Source organism: Salmo salar, chromosome ssa02, assembly GCF_905237065.1.
Source record: "Salmo salar chromosome ssa02, Ssal_v3.1, whole genome shotgun sequence".
Taxonomy (NCBI): Eukaryota; Metazoa; Chordata; class Actinopteri; order Salmoniformes; family Salmonidae; genus Salmo; species Salmo salar.
Window position 1 is genome coordinate 89242077 of NC_059443.1, and position 14952 is coordinate 89257028.

The 14952-nt window shown below is 44.1% G+C and overlaps 1 pseudogene; it reads right to left on the reverse strand.

Moving 5' to 3' along the window:
• Positions 1–254: 254 nt before the first annotated feature.
• On the reverse strand, positions 255–4952 carry LOC123738796 (zinc finger protein 180-like; annotated as a pseudogene).
• Between the last annotated feature and the right edge of the window lie 10000 nt (positions 4953–14952).

Here is a 14952-nt window from a genome sequence, read left to right on the forward strand (position 1 = left end):
ACGTGGTAAGTGTAACACAACTCTTTTTTTGTTAGTCACTTTTTATTAAATCTCATAAATAGTAACTCTTCCATTTCAGAGCCTGGATTTACCCCCCTGAGGCTAATATCCATATCATGTTGAAATCAATAGAACAGGGGCAAACGTTTAGGGTTCAACATTGTGACACTATTAAAATACTCCTACTACAATGTTAAAACATTCTACATTGTGACATTATATCATTGATATCATGAAATAACCCCTTCATGTATTTTCTGATGTTTGATCAGATGTCTTTTATCGGTGAATCTCTTGTCACACTGATCACAGCTATAAGATTTCTCTCCTGTGTGTGTTCTCTGGTGTAGAGTCAGAGAGCCAGATTGACCAAAACTCTTCCCACATTGACCACAGCTATAAGGTTTCTCTCCTGTGTGTGTTCTCTGGTGTACAGTCAGAGAGCCAGATGTTATAAAACTCTTCCCACATTGATCACAGCTATAAGATTTCTCTCCTGTGTGTATTCTCTGGTGTAGATTCAGAGAGCCAGATGTACTAAAACTCTTCCCACATTGATCACAGCTATAAGATTTCTCTCCTGTGTGTGTTCTCTGGTGTGATACCAGATAGACAGATCTACCAAAACTCTTCCCACATTCACCACAGCTATAAGGTTTGTCTCCTGTGTGTATTCTCTGGTGTAGAGTCAGAGAGCCAGATGCAGCAAAACTCTTCCCACATTGACCACAGCTATAAGGTTTCTCTCCTGTGTGTATTCTCTGGTGTAGAGTCAGAGAGCCAGATGTAGTAAAACTCCCACATTGATCACAGCTATAAGATTTCTCTCCTGTGTGTATTCTCTGGTGTTGAGTCAGAGGGCCAGATGTTGTAAAACTCTTCCCACATTGATCACAGCTATAAGGTTTCTCTCCTGTGTGTATTCTCTGGTGTAGAGTCAGAGAGCCAGATGTAGTAAAACTCCTCCCACATTGATCACAGCTATAAGGTTTCTCTCCTGTGTGTGTTCTCTGGTGAACTGTCAGCTCTACAGATTGACCAAAACGTTTCCCACATTGATCACAGCTATAAGATTTCTCTCATGTGTGGATTTTCTGATGAGTTTTAATGCCTGATGAGGTGAATCTCTTCCCACAGTCAGAGCAGCAGTGAGTTCTCTTCCCTGTGGATCTCTGCAGGTGTTTCTTGAGGTGTTTTGATCTGGAGCGACTCTTCTCTGCCTCTTCAGCATCATGAGGTTGTTGAGGCTCCCCAGAGGATCCACGATAGTCCCGCCTCTCTCCTGTGTGAACAACAAAGTCAGACAGATGGTTAAAGGCCCACAACAGTAGAAATCCACTGTAAAAGGTGATGCCAACAGCGTAGCCATGATGTTGTTGTACAACAATTGACGTCTGTAATGTCATGTTGAAATTGTTGGACAAATGTCTTAAAATGAGCAAGAATAGTTATATTTTGTCTTGTTTTCACATTAGTAGTGAAATCGATGATTGTAGGCTAGAAATAAGTTAAAGTTGCTGAAATCCTAAGCAGTGTGCCAGACGACATTTGGTCTCCAATATAGGCCCGTTTCTTTGTTTAATATAATTGCTGCACGAGGGCGATGCACGCGCAATTTGATTGCAGAAACACCTCCCTGCTAATAAGGAAACTGATAGTTATGGATGTAGTATATCTGGTAATGAGGAACCCACTAGTTATGGATGTAGTATATCTGGTAATGAGGAAACCACTAGTTATGGATGTAGTATATCTGCTAATGAGGAAACCACTAGTTATGGATGTAGTATATCTGCTAATGAGGAAACCACTAGTTATGGATGTAGTATATCTGCTAATGAGGAAACCACTAGTTATGGATGTAGTATATCTGGTAATGAGGAAACCACAAGTTACGGATGTACTATATCTACCTGGAGCAAAAATGGTGAGCAAAGATTTGAGTTTTTCAGAATGTATTCTGAATGTGAATGGGGAAAAACTCAGGGGAGTAACCTCCATTTCCAGGTTGCTTATGAGTACATTTCACACTACTTTGGATTATAATTGTAAGGCTCGTTTTAATGTTCTATTTAATATAATGGTTGTGTCATCATCGCAAATCAACCGCTTTATACTTAAAAACACTTCAAACAGTAAAATGCTCTTTGGCTAGCTTTTCCATCAGCCTGACAATGAGGGGTTGTACACTAAGTGTTTGCCAAATTGGCCCATAACTTCACCTAACAATAACATAGACCTACTGTAGTACCCAAACCTCACATATGACGTGATGTTTGTCATTTGACTGGCATTCAGAAAATGATTTCCTGGATCAGCTGATGATAGTTGAACATGTGACTATTATTCACCTTTATTTAACCAGGTGGCCAGTTGAGAACAAGTTCTCATTTACAACTGCGACCTGGCCAAGATAAAGCAAAGCAGTGCGACACATAGTTAGAAACACATAGTTATAAATACTGGTGTGAGCAAGAAAAGTAAATAAAAACATGGGGATGAGGTAGGCAGTTGGATGGGCTATTTACAGATGGGCTGTGTACAGCTGCAGCGATTAGTAAGCTGCTCAGATAGCTGATGCTTAAAGTTAATGAGGGAGATATAAGTCTCCAACTTCAGCGATTTTGCAATTCGTTCCAGTCATTGGCAGCAGAGAACTGGAATGAAAGGCGGCCAATGTAGGTGTTGGCTTTGGGGATGACCAGTGAGATATAACTCCTGGAGCGCGTGCTATGTGTGGGTGTTGCTATGGTGACCAGTGAGCTGAGTGAAGGCGGCCTAGCAAAGACTTATAGATGACCTGGAGCCAGTGGGTTTGGCGACGAATATGTAGCGAGGGCCAGCCGACGAGAGCATACAGGTCGCAGTGGTGGGTGGTATATGGGGCTTTGGTGACAGAACGGATGGCACTGTGATAGACTGCATCCATTTTGATGAGTAGAGTGTTGCAGGCTATTTTGAAAATGACATCGCCGAAGTCAAGGATCGGTAGGATAGTCAGTTTTACGAGGGTATGTTTGGCAGGGTGAGTGAAGGAGGCTTTGTTGCGAAATAGGAAGCCGATTCTAGATTTAATTTTGGATTGGAAATGCTTAATATTAGTCTGGAAGGAGAGTTTACAGTCTAACCAGATACCTAGGTATTTATAGTTGTCCACATATTCTAAGTCAGAACCGTCCAGAGTAGTGATGCTGGACGGGCGGGTGCGGGCAGCGATCGGTTGAAGAGCATACATTTAGTTTTACTAGCGTTTAAGAGCAGTTGGAGGCCACGGATGGAGTGTTGTATGGCATTGAAGCTCGTTTGGAGGTTTGTTAACACAGTGTCCAAAGAAGGGCCAGATGTATACAGGATTGTGTCGTCTGCATAGAAGTGGATCAAGTAATCACTCGCAGCAAGAGCAACATCTTTAGTATTTTCAGAGAATAGAGTCGGTCCGAGAATTGAACCCTGTGGTAGCTCCACAGAGACTGCCAGAAGTCTGGAAAACAGGACCTCTGATTAGACACACTGAATTCTGTCTGAGAAGTAGTTGGTGAACCAGGCGAGTCAGTCATTTGAGAAACCAAGGCTATTGAGTCTTCCGATAAGAATACGGTGATTGACAGAGTCGAAAGCCTTGGCCAGGTTGATGAAGACGGCTGCACAGTACTGTATTTTATTGATGGCGGTTATGATACGTTTAGTACCTTGAGCGTGGCTGAGGTGCACCCGTGACCAGCTCGGAAACCAGATTGCACAGCGGAGAAGGTACGGTGGGATTCAAAAAATGGTCAGTGACCTGTTTGTTTTAACTTGACTTTCGAATACTTTAGAAAGGCAGGGCAGGATGGATATAGGTCTGTTACAGTTTGGGTCTAGAGTGTCACCCCCTTTGAAAAGGGGGATGACCGCGGAAGCGTTCCAATCTTTAGGAATCTCGGATGATACGAAAGAGAGGTTGAACAGACTAGTAAATGGGTTGCCACAATGGCGGCGGATAATTTTAGAAAGAGAGGGTCCAGATTGTCAAGCCCAGCTGATTTGTACGGGTCCAGGTTTTGCAACTCTTTCAGAACATCAGCTATCTGGATTTGGGTGAAGGAGAAGCTGGGGAGGCTTGGTGGGGTGGGGAGCTGTTAGTGCAATACGCCACAGGATATTTTTGTGCTGGTCGAGGGCAGTCAGGTCTGGAGTGAACCAAGGGCTATATCTGTTCTTAGTTCTACATTTTTTGAAAGGGGCATGCTTATTTAAGGTGGTGAGGAAATTATAATTACAGAACAACCAGGCATCCTCTACTGACGGAATGAGGTCAATATCCTTCCAGGAGACCCGGGCCAGGTCGATTAGAAAGGCCTGCTTGCAGAAGTGTTTTAGGGAGCGTTTGACAGTGATGAGGTGTGGTAGTTTGACCGCGGACCCATAACGGATGCAGGCAATGGGCCAGTGATCGCTGAGATCCTGAATGAAAACAGCAGAGGTGTATTTGGAGGGCATGTTGGTCAGGATAATATCTATGAGGGTGCCCATGTTTACGGATTTAGGGTTGTACCTGGTGTGTTCCTTGATAATTTGTGTGAGATTGAGGGCATCTAGCTTGGATTGTAGGACGGCTGGGGTGTTAAGCATATCCAAGTTTAGGTCACCTAACAGAATGAACTCTGAAGATAGATGGGGGGCAATCAATTCATATATGGTGTCAGCTGGGAGCTGGGGGGGGGGGGGTCTGTAACAGGCGGCAATAGTGAGAGACTTATTTCTGGAGAGATACATTTTTTAAATTAGAAGCTCGAACTGTTTGGGCTTAGACCTGGAAAGTATGATGGAACTTTGCAGGCCATCTCTGCAGTAGATTGCGACTCTTCCCCCTTTGGCAGTTCTATCTTTACGGAAAATGTTGTAGTTGAGGATGGAAATTTCAGAATTTTTGGTGGCCTACCAAAGCCAGGATTCAGAGACGGCAAAGACATCAAGGTTGGCGGAGTGTGCTAAAGCAGTGAGTAAAACAAACTTAGGGAGGAGGCTTCTGATGTTAACATGCATGAAACCAAGGCTTTTACGGTTACAGAAGTCAACAAATGAGACTGCCTGGGGACACAGGGCCTGGGTTAACCTCTACATCACTCGAGGAACAGAGGAGTAGGATGAGGGTTTGGCTAAAGGCTATCAGAACTGGTCATCTAGTGCGTTGTGAACAGAGAATAAAAGGAGCAGATTTCTGGGGGTGGTAGGATAGATTCAAGGGATAATGTACAGACAGGGGTATGGTAGGGTGCAGGTACAGTGGAGGTAAACCTAGGCATTGAGTGATGATAAGAGAGGTTGCATCTCTGGAGGCACTAGTTATGCTAGGTGAGGTCACCGCATGTGTGGGAGGTGGGACAAAAGAGTTCTCTGAGGCATGTTGAGTGGGACTAGGGGCTCTGCAGTAAAATAAAACAATGATAACTACCCTAAACAACAGTATACAAGGCATATTGACATTAGAGAGACATAAAGCGAGGCATAAAGCAATCACATGTGTTGATTGGGAGAGCTAGCAAAGACAACAACAGGTAAGACAACAACAGTTCATCAGCTAAGACAACAACAACTGGTAAAATGGTGATGCATGGGCAGAGAGGGTCAGTTAAATACACACAGGGCATGAATTCGAGGCTGGGGCCGACAGATAAACAAAACAAACAAAATGGAGTACCGTGATTAATGAACAGTCCAGCAGGCATCAGCTATGTAGCCAAGTGATCATAGGGTTCAGTGAACAGCAATATATGAAACAGGGAAACCATTAGGAAGTCGTTACTACGCTAGCCGGGAGATGCGCCTGGTTCGAGGTAAACTGGTGCTAACTTCGAGACAAGGGCGTCACCGACGTCCGGCAAAGGCCGGTTGAAGAACATCAGACGGAATTACGTCGGCAGACCAGTCATGATGGATCGGCGGGGCTCCGTGTCAACAAAGGGTCCAGGCCAATTGGCAAAAGAGGTATTGTAGCTGGAGTAATTTTGTTTGCTAGCCGGGAGATGCACCTGGCTCGAGGCTAACTGGTGCTAGCTTCGGGACGAGGGGGTTAGCCACTATAGCCACTCCGGTGCAAAGGTCCAGAGCTTACGGCAGGAATCCGGTGATATAGTGGCTTCTAGTCCTCTTAGTGAAGAATCTGGGAGGCATTAGCTGTGTAGCTGAGTGATCATAGGGTCCACTGAGCAGGCCGGGAGATGCGCCTGGCTCAAGGCTAGCTTCGGGGCTGGGCCACTCGGTGGCAGCTAGCTAGCTGAGATTATCCGGTGTAATGGTCCAGAGCTTACGGCAGGAATATGGTGATGTAGTGGAGAAAAACAGTCCAATATGCTCAGGGTTGATATCGTGCTGTGCAGACTGGCAGATATTATCCAGGCTAAAAGCGGCTGGTGTCTGAGCTAAAAAGATAAAGACCGCTAGCAGTGGCTAACAATGACTAAATAGCTAGTAGCTAATTAGCTGGTTAGCTTCTGATGGCTAGCTTCTGATGGAGGGTTCTAGCTATAAGGTCTAAAAAAATAGCAGATCCGTATTACATTGGGTGAGGTGTGTTGCCGGAAGGTATATTTAATTGAAAAATTGAAAAAAAGATTGAAATATATTGCAATATATATAAAAAAAACATAACATTTACAATAAACACGTCTTACTGCTACGCCATCTTGGATAACAAGATGACTCAGTTAAAAACCATAGGATTTAGCAAACTCTGAAATGATTTAGTATATCTGTGACAACGAAAACTGTTTTCCCAGCGTAACATAAGGAGACACTAAATGATACATAGTTCGAGTGCATTTCAGAATACAAAAAAACTGTCCAACAGCAAGATCCCGTATTTAAGTTGAAGTTCATCACATGACAAGGGTAACGTTATGACTATAACTACTGTTCCCTGAAGGAGGGAAACTAGGTACAACATACTATTAAATCCACATGTTATGACTATAACCACTGTTCCCTGAAGGAGGGAAACTAGGTACAACATACTATTAAATCCACATGTTATGACTATAACTACTGTTCCCTGAAGGAGGGAAACTAGGTACAACATACTATTAAATCCACATGTTATGACTATAACTACTGTTCCCTGAAGGAGGGAAACTAGGTACAACATACAATCAAATCCACGCCTCGCTTGAAGCCCCGCCTTCCAGGGGTGATGAGAGTGAGGCTTGGATTTATTCCTTAAATTTAATACCGCTCTTCACCGACCCAGGAAAGGGCGGGACCAAACAGGTGTTGTACCTCGTTTCCCTCCTTCAGGGAAGTGTAATTATAATCAAAGTTACACTCCCTTTCAGTCAGTCAACATCGGTACAACATACTATGCGGAAATAAAATCATTCCCCAACTGACCCAAACGGATACTAAATGAAACGGCCCCTGGCAGACCACCCAGACCTTACCCCGCAAGATGCGTCAGTTGTCAATTTATTAATTGTCTTTTGTTTGAAACACTCCTGTCAATGTTGAGTAAGGACGCACACCTGAATACGCATATAGAAGTAGGACTAGTCTACCTGGCCTGTGTGCAAATGTAGGCCTATAAATGTGCCCATTTGGTGATGTCAGATAGTATTTCTGATTGTCTTAAAACGCACCACCACTAATGAGTTGGAGCTTCTCAAAGTAATTTTTTCTTCATTTCCAAACAACACGTAAACAAAGTCTAATCAAAATCATTTCCCTATGACAATAGTTCCTCAAAGTATTTTCGTAAAATATTTCCAGCTCTCGCCCTTTCGATAACAACTCAGCATAAAAAGGGAAAAATGTAATTCTCTGATACTGTGGAAATGTCATAAAATACCTGATTACTTCTTATCCTTTGCACAAATAGCCTACAGCTGTGTCTGTCCAGAACTCACTAGAGCAGGAAACTGAGGGTGTAGAATATTTTACACAATGTTGCAAGCTTGCTATCCGAGTTTCACTGACCCAGTTGATAGTTGATATAATGTTTCAGGTTTGTTGTAGACAGGCCATGTGCAGCCAAAGTGATTTCTAGGATATTTATTTTTATCACGATATTTTCTGCCTGCAGAATGCAATGTTTCTATTTGTTGGCTTTATGTAGGCAATATTTTTACATAGTTGGCAATGGCATTTAAAATTTTCATTTAGATTTAGATAGAATGTAGATTAATCATAGACAATAATTTTGAGATACTATTACAAATTAAATGAAACTGTTCCATGAAAATGTGCACATGAAAATCATAACTGGCACACAGATTTGTAGAAATGGTCAGATAAATTGGCACTCCAACTGGAAAAGGTTGCCGACTGCTGGTGTAGTCGATTACTGAAAATTTCAGGAGCAGAATGGTAAAATTTACGAAGTCCAGCAGCAGAGGTGGAAGGGGGGCCCCCTCTAGTCAGGTTATAGTGACGACTGGCTCCCTCTAGTCAGGTTATAGTGATGACTGGCTCCCTCTAGGTCAGGTTATAGTGACGACTGGCTCCCTCTGGTCAGGTTATAGTGATGACTGGCTCCCTCTAGTCAGGTTATAGTGATGACTGGCTCCCTCTAGTCAGGTTATAGTGATGACTGGCTCCCTCTAGTCAGGTTATAGTGATGGCTGGCTCCCTCTAGGTCAGGTTACGTTGACGACTGGCTCCCTCTAGTCAGGTTATAGTGACGACTGGCTCCCTCTAGTCAGGTTATAGTGACGACTGGCTCCCTCTAGTCAGGTTATAGTGATGACTGGCTCCCTCTAGTCAGGTTATAGTGATGACTGGCTCCCTCTAGTCAGGTTATGTTGATGACTGGCTCCCTCTAGTCAGGTTATAGTGACGACTGGCTCCCTCTAGTCAGGTTATAGTGATGACTGGCTCCCTCTAGTCAGGTTATAGTGACGACTGGCTCCCTCTAGTCAGGTTATAGTGACGACTGGCTCCCTCTAGTCAGGTTATAGTGATGACTGGCTCCCTCTAGTCAGGTTATAGTGATGACTGGCTCCCTCTAGTCAGGTTATAGTGATGACTGGCTCCCTCTAGTCAGGTTATAGTAATGACTGGCCCCCTCTAGTCAGGTTATAGTGACGACTGGCTCCCTCTAGTCAGGTTATAGTGATGACTGGCTCCCTCTAGGTCAGGTTATAGTGACGACTGGCTCCCTCTGGTCAGGTTATAGTGATGACTGGCTCCCTCTAGTCAGGTTATAGTGATGACTGGCTCCCTCTAGTCAGGTTATAGTGATGGCTGGCTCCCTCTAGTCAGGTTATAGTGATGGCTGGCTCCCTCTAGGTCAGGTTACGTTGACGACTGGCTCCCTCTAGTCAGGTTATAGTGACGACTGGCTCCCTCTAGTCAGGTTATAGTGACGACTGGCTCCCTCTAGTCAGGTTATAGTGATGACTGGCTCCCTCTAGTCAGGTTATAGTGATGACTGGCTCCCTCTAGTCAGGTTATGTTGATGACTGGCTCCCTCTAGTCAGGTTATAGTGACGACTGGCTCCCTCTAGTCAGGTTATAGTAATGACTGGCTCCCTCTAGTCAGGATATGTTGATGACTGGCTCCCTCTAGGTCAGGTTACGTTGACGACTGGCTCCCTCTAGTCAGGTTATAGTGACGACTGGCTCCCTCTAGTCAGGTTATAGTGACGACTGGCTCCCTCTAGTCAGGTTATAGTGGTGACTGGCTCCCTCTAGTCAGGTTATAGTGATGACTGGCTCCCTCTAGTCAGGTTATGTTGATGACTGGCTCCCTCTAGTCAGGTTATAGTTACGACTGGCTCCCTCTAGTCAGGTTATAGTGATGACTGGCTCCCTCTAGTCAGGTTATAGTGACGACTGGCTCCCTCTAGTCAGGTTATAGTGATGACTGGCTCCCTCTAGTCAGGTTATAGTGACGACTGGCTCCCTCTAGTCAGGTTATAGTGATGACTGGCTCCCTCTAGTCAGGTTATAGTGACGACTGGCTCCCTCTAGTCAGGTTATATTGACGACTGGCTCCCTCTAGTCAGGTTATAGTGATGACTGGCTCCCTCTAGTCAGGTTATAGTGATGACTGGCTCCCTCTAGTCAGGTTATAGTAATGACTGGCTCCCTCTAGTCAGGTTATGTTGATGACTGGCTCCCTCTAGTCAGGTTATAGTGATGACTGGCTCCCTCTAGTCAGGTTATAGTAATGACTGGCTCCCTCTAGTCAGGTTATAGTGATGACTGGCTCCCTCTAGTCAGGTTATAGTGACGACTGGCTCCCTCTAGTCAGGTTACGTTGACGACTGGCTGCCTCTAGTCATGTTATAGTGATGACTGGCTCCCTCTAGTCAGGTTATAGTGATGACTGGCTCCCTCTAGTCAGGTTAAAGTGATGACTGGCTCCCTCTAGTCAGGTTATAGTGATGACTGGCTCCCTCTAGTCAGGTTATAGTGACGACTGGCTCCCTCTAGTCAGGTTATAGTGATGACTGGCTCCCTCTAGTCAGGTTATAGTGATGACTGGCTCCCTCTAGTCAGGTTATAGTGATGACTGGCTCCCTCTAGTCAGGTTATAGTGACGACTGGCTCCCTCTAGTCAGGTTATAGTGATGACTGGCTCCCTCTAGTCAGGTTATAGTGATGACTGGCTCCCTCTAGGTCAGGTTATAGTGATGACTGGCTCCCTCTAGTCAGGTTATAGTGATGACTGGCTCCCTCTAGTCAGGTTATAGTGACGACTGGCTCCCTCTAGTCAGGTTATAGTGATGACTGGCTCCCTCTAGGTCAGGTTATAGTGATGACTGGCTCCCTCTAGGTCAGGTCATGTTGACGACTGGCTCCCTCGTCATTTGTGTGTCTTATTTATTTAATCAAACAGCGTGCTTAAAGCATCAGACAAGTTCAGTACATATAGATTTTATAAAAAAACATGGGCCGAATGGTAGAAAGAACAGATGACTCTTGGTTGAACAAGATGTATTTTAGTTGGGGACAGCACTAGAACATGATTTTGGGGCTCCAGAGTGGCACAGCGGTCTGCATCTCAGTGATGAGGCGTCACTACAGACACCCAGGTTCAAATTCAGGCTGTATCAAAACCGGCCGTGATTGGGAGTCCCACAGGGTGGCGCACAACTGGCCCAGCGTCGTCAGTCATTGTAAATAAGAATTTGTTCTTAACTGACTTGCATAGTTCAATAAAGGTTACGTTTAAATAAATTAAAAAATGGTGTTTCATGACAAACCATTTTTTACAAATCCGTCAAGGCACCAACTTTGAGAAGGGTTTAAAACAAAGGTTTCAAACCAATTCCTGAATGTAATTAAATCTAGGTACGTCTTGCCTTTAATGTAATGGCATGAACAAAAAAATGGCTGAATATTATACAATAACTTATCAACAGCTCTAACAATTTGCCTCCACAGGAAATCTACACTGGCAGTTATAGAATATACTATATAGCCTAGAAACCTGGTTAAACTATCATTATGACATCATGGATGAATTCTAGAATATACTATATAGCCTAGAAACCTGGTTAAACTATCATTATGACATCATGGATGAATTCTAGAATATACTATATAGCTTAGACACCTGGTTAAACTATCATTATGACATCATGGATGAATTCTAGAATATACTATATAGCCTAGAAACCTGGTTAAACTATCATTATGACATCATGGATGAATTCTAGAATATACTATATAGCCTAGAAACCTGGTTAAACTATCATTATGACATCCTGGATGAATTCTAGAATATACTATATAGCCTAGAAACCTGGTTAAACTATCATTATGACATCATGGATGAATTCTAGAATATACTATATAGCCTAGAAACCTGGTTAAACTATCATTATGACATCATGGATGGCCAGTCTTTGTATTCATAGTGTAGTGAATTCAGGGGGTAGCCCTGAGCTGAACTCAAACCTGGTTCCAGTGACTGTCAAGCCAACACCTTATAACTGTTACGCCAAGATGTCTAAACTTCTTGAAGAGGTCGCTAGGTGTTGAGTTACGGTTTCTACAATAGCTTTCTCTATGAATTTGAGAGTGGTTACATTTCTCCAGCGCCCATTCCTCAGCTGTTTACCAAACCAAGCCTCTGGGCATTTTGTTGCCGTTTAAAAAACCCACACAACCCAGCAATCTGCAGTTCAAACAATAACAAATCTGTCATTCCACCACTGTTTTGGTAATAAGATGATTATGGGGTTGGAGAAATGTAACTACAGACAGACCTATGGATGCAAGGACTGATCATCCATGATATCAACATTATAGTTTTAACCATGTTGAGGCTATACAGTGTTGATTTACATTTCTTTACTCTAATGTTTAGAACCAAGCTTATTTGGGGATCTGATAGGGTACAACAGTTGAACTAAGCTCATGAAGCATGTGTTATATTGTTCAAGAATCAATGGCTATAAATAAATAATTTAAAAGTCCAAATATGGATGTAGCAATTGCAGATTTCCGATTTAACACCACACATCAGTTCAACAACTGCAGAGTTTGTGCCTCTGTTTTTAAGACATTACTTACTAGTGTTAATCAGGGAACGGTTTCTCTAAACCATCTTATGGCTAAGTTCACCGTTAGAACCATTGGGTGCCTTAAGATGCGTTTGGGAAACCGGGACCAGATATCCAGTTTCCTCCTCTTCTTCCACCTCCTTTTTCGATGTGACTGTCATCTCACCCCTCCTCCTCTTTCACTCCATAAACTGCATCCTCCTCTTGCTCTTCCGCCTCTCCTTTTACTGTGATATCCTCCTCTTCTTTCACTCTGAACGCGTCTTTTTCTTCTTTCACAGTAACGGCCTCACCCTCTACCCTTTGTTTTACTGTGATGTCCTCATCTTCTTTAGCGGGAGGAGAGTAGATCAATGAACTCATGGTCGGGGATGTTAGCTAGCTAGGCTAATGCTAACTTAACCAGCCCGCTAGCTGACTAACAACAACAGCGCCGTTAATCACGGTACTGCATTTTGTTTATTTTGTTTATCTGTCGGCGCCAGCCTCGAACTCAGGCCCTGTGTGTAGTTAACTGACCTTCTCTGCCCATTCATCACCATTTTACCTGTTGTTGTTGTCTTAGCTGATTAACTGTTGTTGTCTTACCTGTTGTTTTCTCCAGAAATAAGTCTCTCACTGTTGCCGCCTGTTACAGACCCCCCCTCAGCTCCCAGCTGTTCCCTGGACACTATATGTGAATTGATTGCCCCCCCCATCTATCTTCAGAGTTTGTTTTGTTAGGTGACCTAAATTGGGATATGCTTAACAACCCGGCCGTCCTACAATCCAAGCTAGATGCCCTCAATCTCACACAAATTATCAAGGAACCCACCAGGTACAACCCTAAATCCGTAAACATGGGCACCCTCATAGATATTATCCTGACCAACTTGCACTCCAAATACACCTCTGCTGTTTTCAATCAGGATCTCAGCGATCATTGCCTGCGTCCGTTATGGGTCCGCGGTCAAACTACCACCCCTCATCACTGTCAAACGCTCCCTAAAACACTTCTGCAAGCAAGCCTTTCTAATTGACCTGGCCCGGGTATCCTGGAAGGATATTGACCTCATCCCCTACCTGGTTGTTCTTTAATTGTAATTTCCTCACCACCTTAAATAAGCATGCCCCTTTCAAAAAATGTAGAACTAAGAACAGATATAGCCCTTGGTTCACTCCAGACCTGATTGCCCTCGACCAGCACAAAAACATCCTGTGGGGTACTGCACTAGCATCGAATAGTCCCCGCAATATGCAACTTTTCAGAGAAGTCAGGAACCAATACACACAGTCAGTTAGGAAAGCAAAGGCTAGCTTTTTCAAACAGAAATTTGCATCCTGTAGCTCTAACTCCAAAAAGTTTTGGGACACTGTTAAGTCCATGGAGAATAAGAGCACCTCATCCCAGCTGCCCACTGCACTGAGGCTAGGAAACACTGTCACCACCGATAAATCCACAATAATAGAGAATTTCAATAAGCCTTTTTCAACGGCTGGCCATGCTTTCTATCTGGCTACCCCTATCAACAGCTCCCCACCCCCCGCAGCTACTTCCCCAAGCCTCCCCAGCTTCTCCTTCACCCAAATCCAGATAGCTGATGTTCTGGAAGAGTTGCAACACCTGGACCCGTACACATCAGCTGGGCTAGACAATCTGGACCCTCTCTTTCTAAAATGATCCGCTGCCATTGTTGCAACCCCTATTACTAGTCTGTTCAACCTCTCTTTAGTATCGTCCGAGATTCCTATAGATTGGAATGCTTCCGCGGTCATCCCACCTCTTCAACGGGGATGACACTCTAGACCCAAACTATTACAGACCTATATCCTTCCTGCCCTGCCATTCTAAAGTCTTCGAAAGCCAAGTTAACAAACAGATCACTGACCATTTTGAATCCCACCGTACCTTCTCTGCTGTGCAGTCCAGTTTCCGAGCTGGTCACGGGTGCACCTCAGCCACGCTCAAGGTACTAAACGATATCATAACCACCATCGATAAAAGACAGTACTGTGCAGCCGTCTTCATCAACCTGACCAAGGCTTTCGACTCTGTCAATCACCGTATTCTTATCGGCAGACTGAACAGCCTGGTTCACCAACTACTTCTCAGAGTTCAGTGTGTCAAATCGGAGGGCCTGTTGTCCGGACCTCTGGCAGTCTCTATGGGGGTACCACAGGGTTCAATTCTCGGACCGACTCTTTTCTCTGTATATACCAACGATGTTGCTCTTGCTGCGGGTGATTCTTTGATCCACCTCTACGCAGAAGACACCATTCTGTTTACATCTGGCCCTTCTTTGGACATTGTGTTAGCAAAACTCCAAACGAGCTTCAATGCCATACAACACTCCTTCCGTGGCCTCCAACTGCTCTTAAACACTAGTAAAACTAAATGTATGCTCTTCAACCTATCGCTGCCCGCACCCGCCCGTCCAGCATCACTACTCTTGACTGTTCTGACTTAGAATATGTGGACAACTATAAA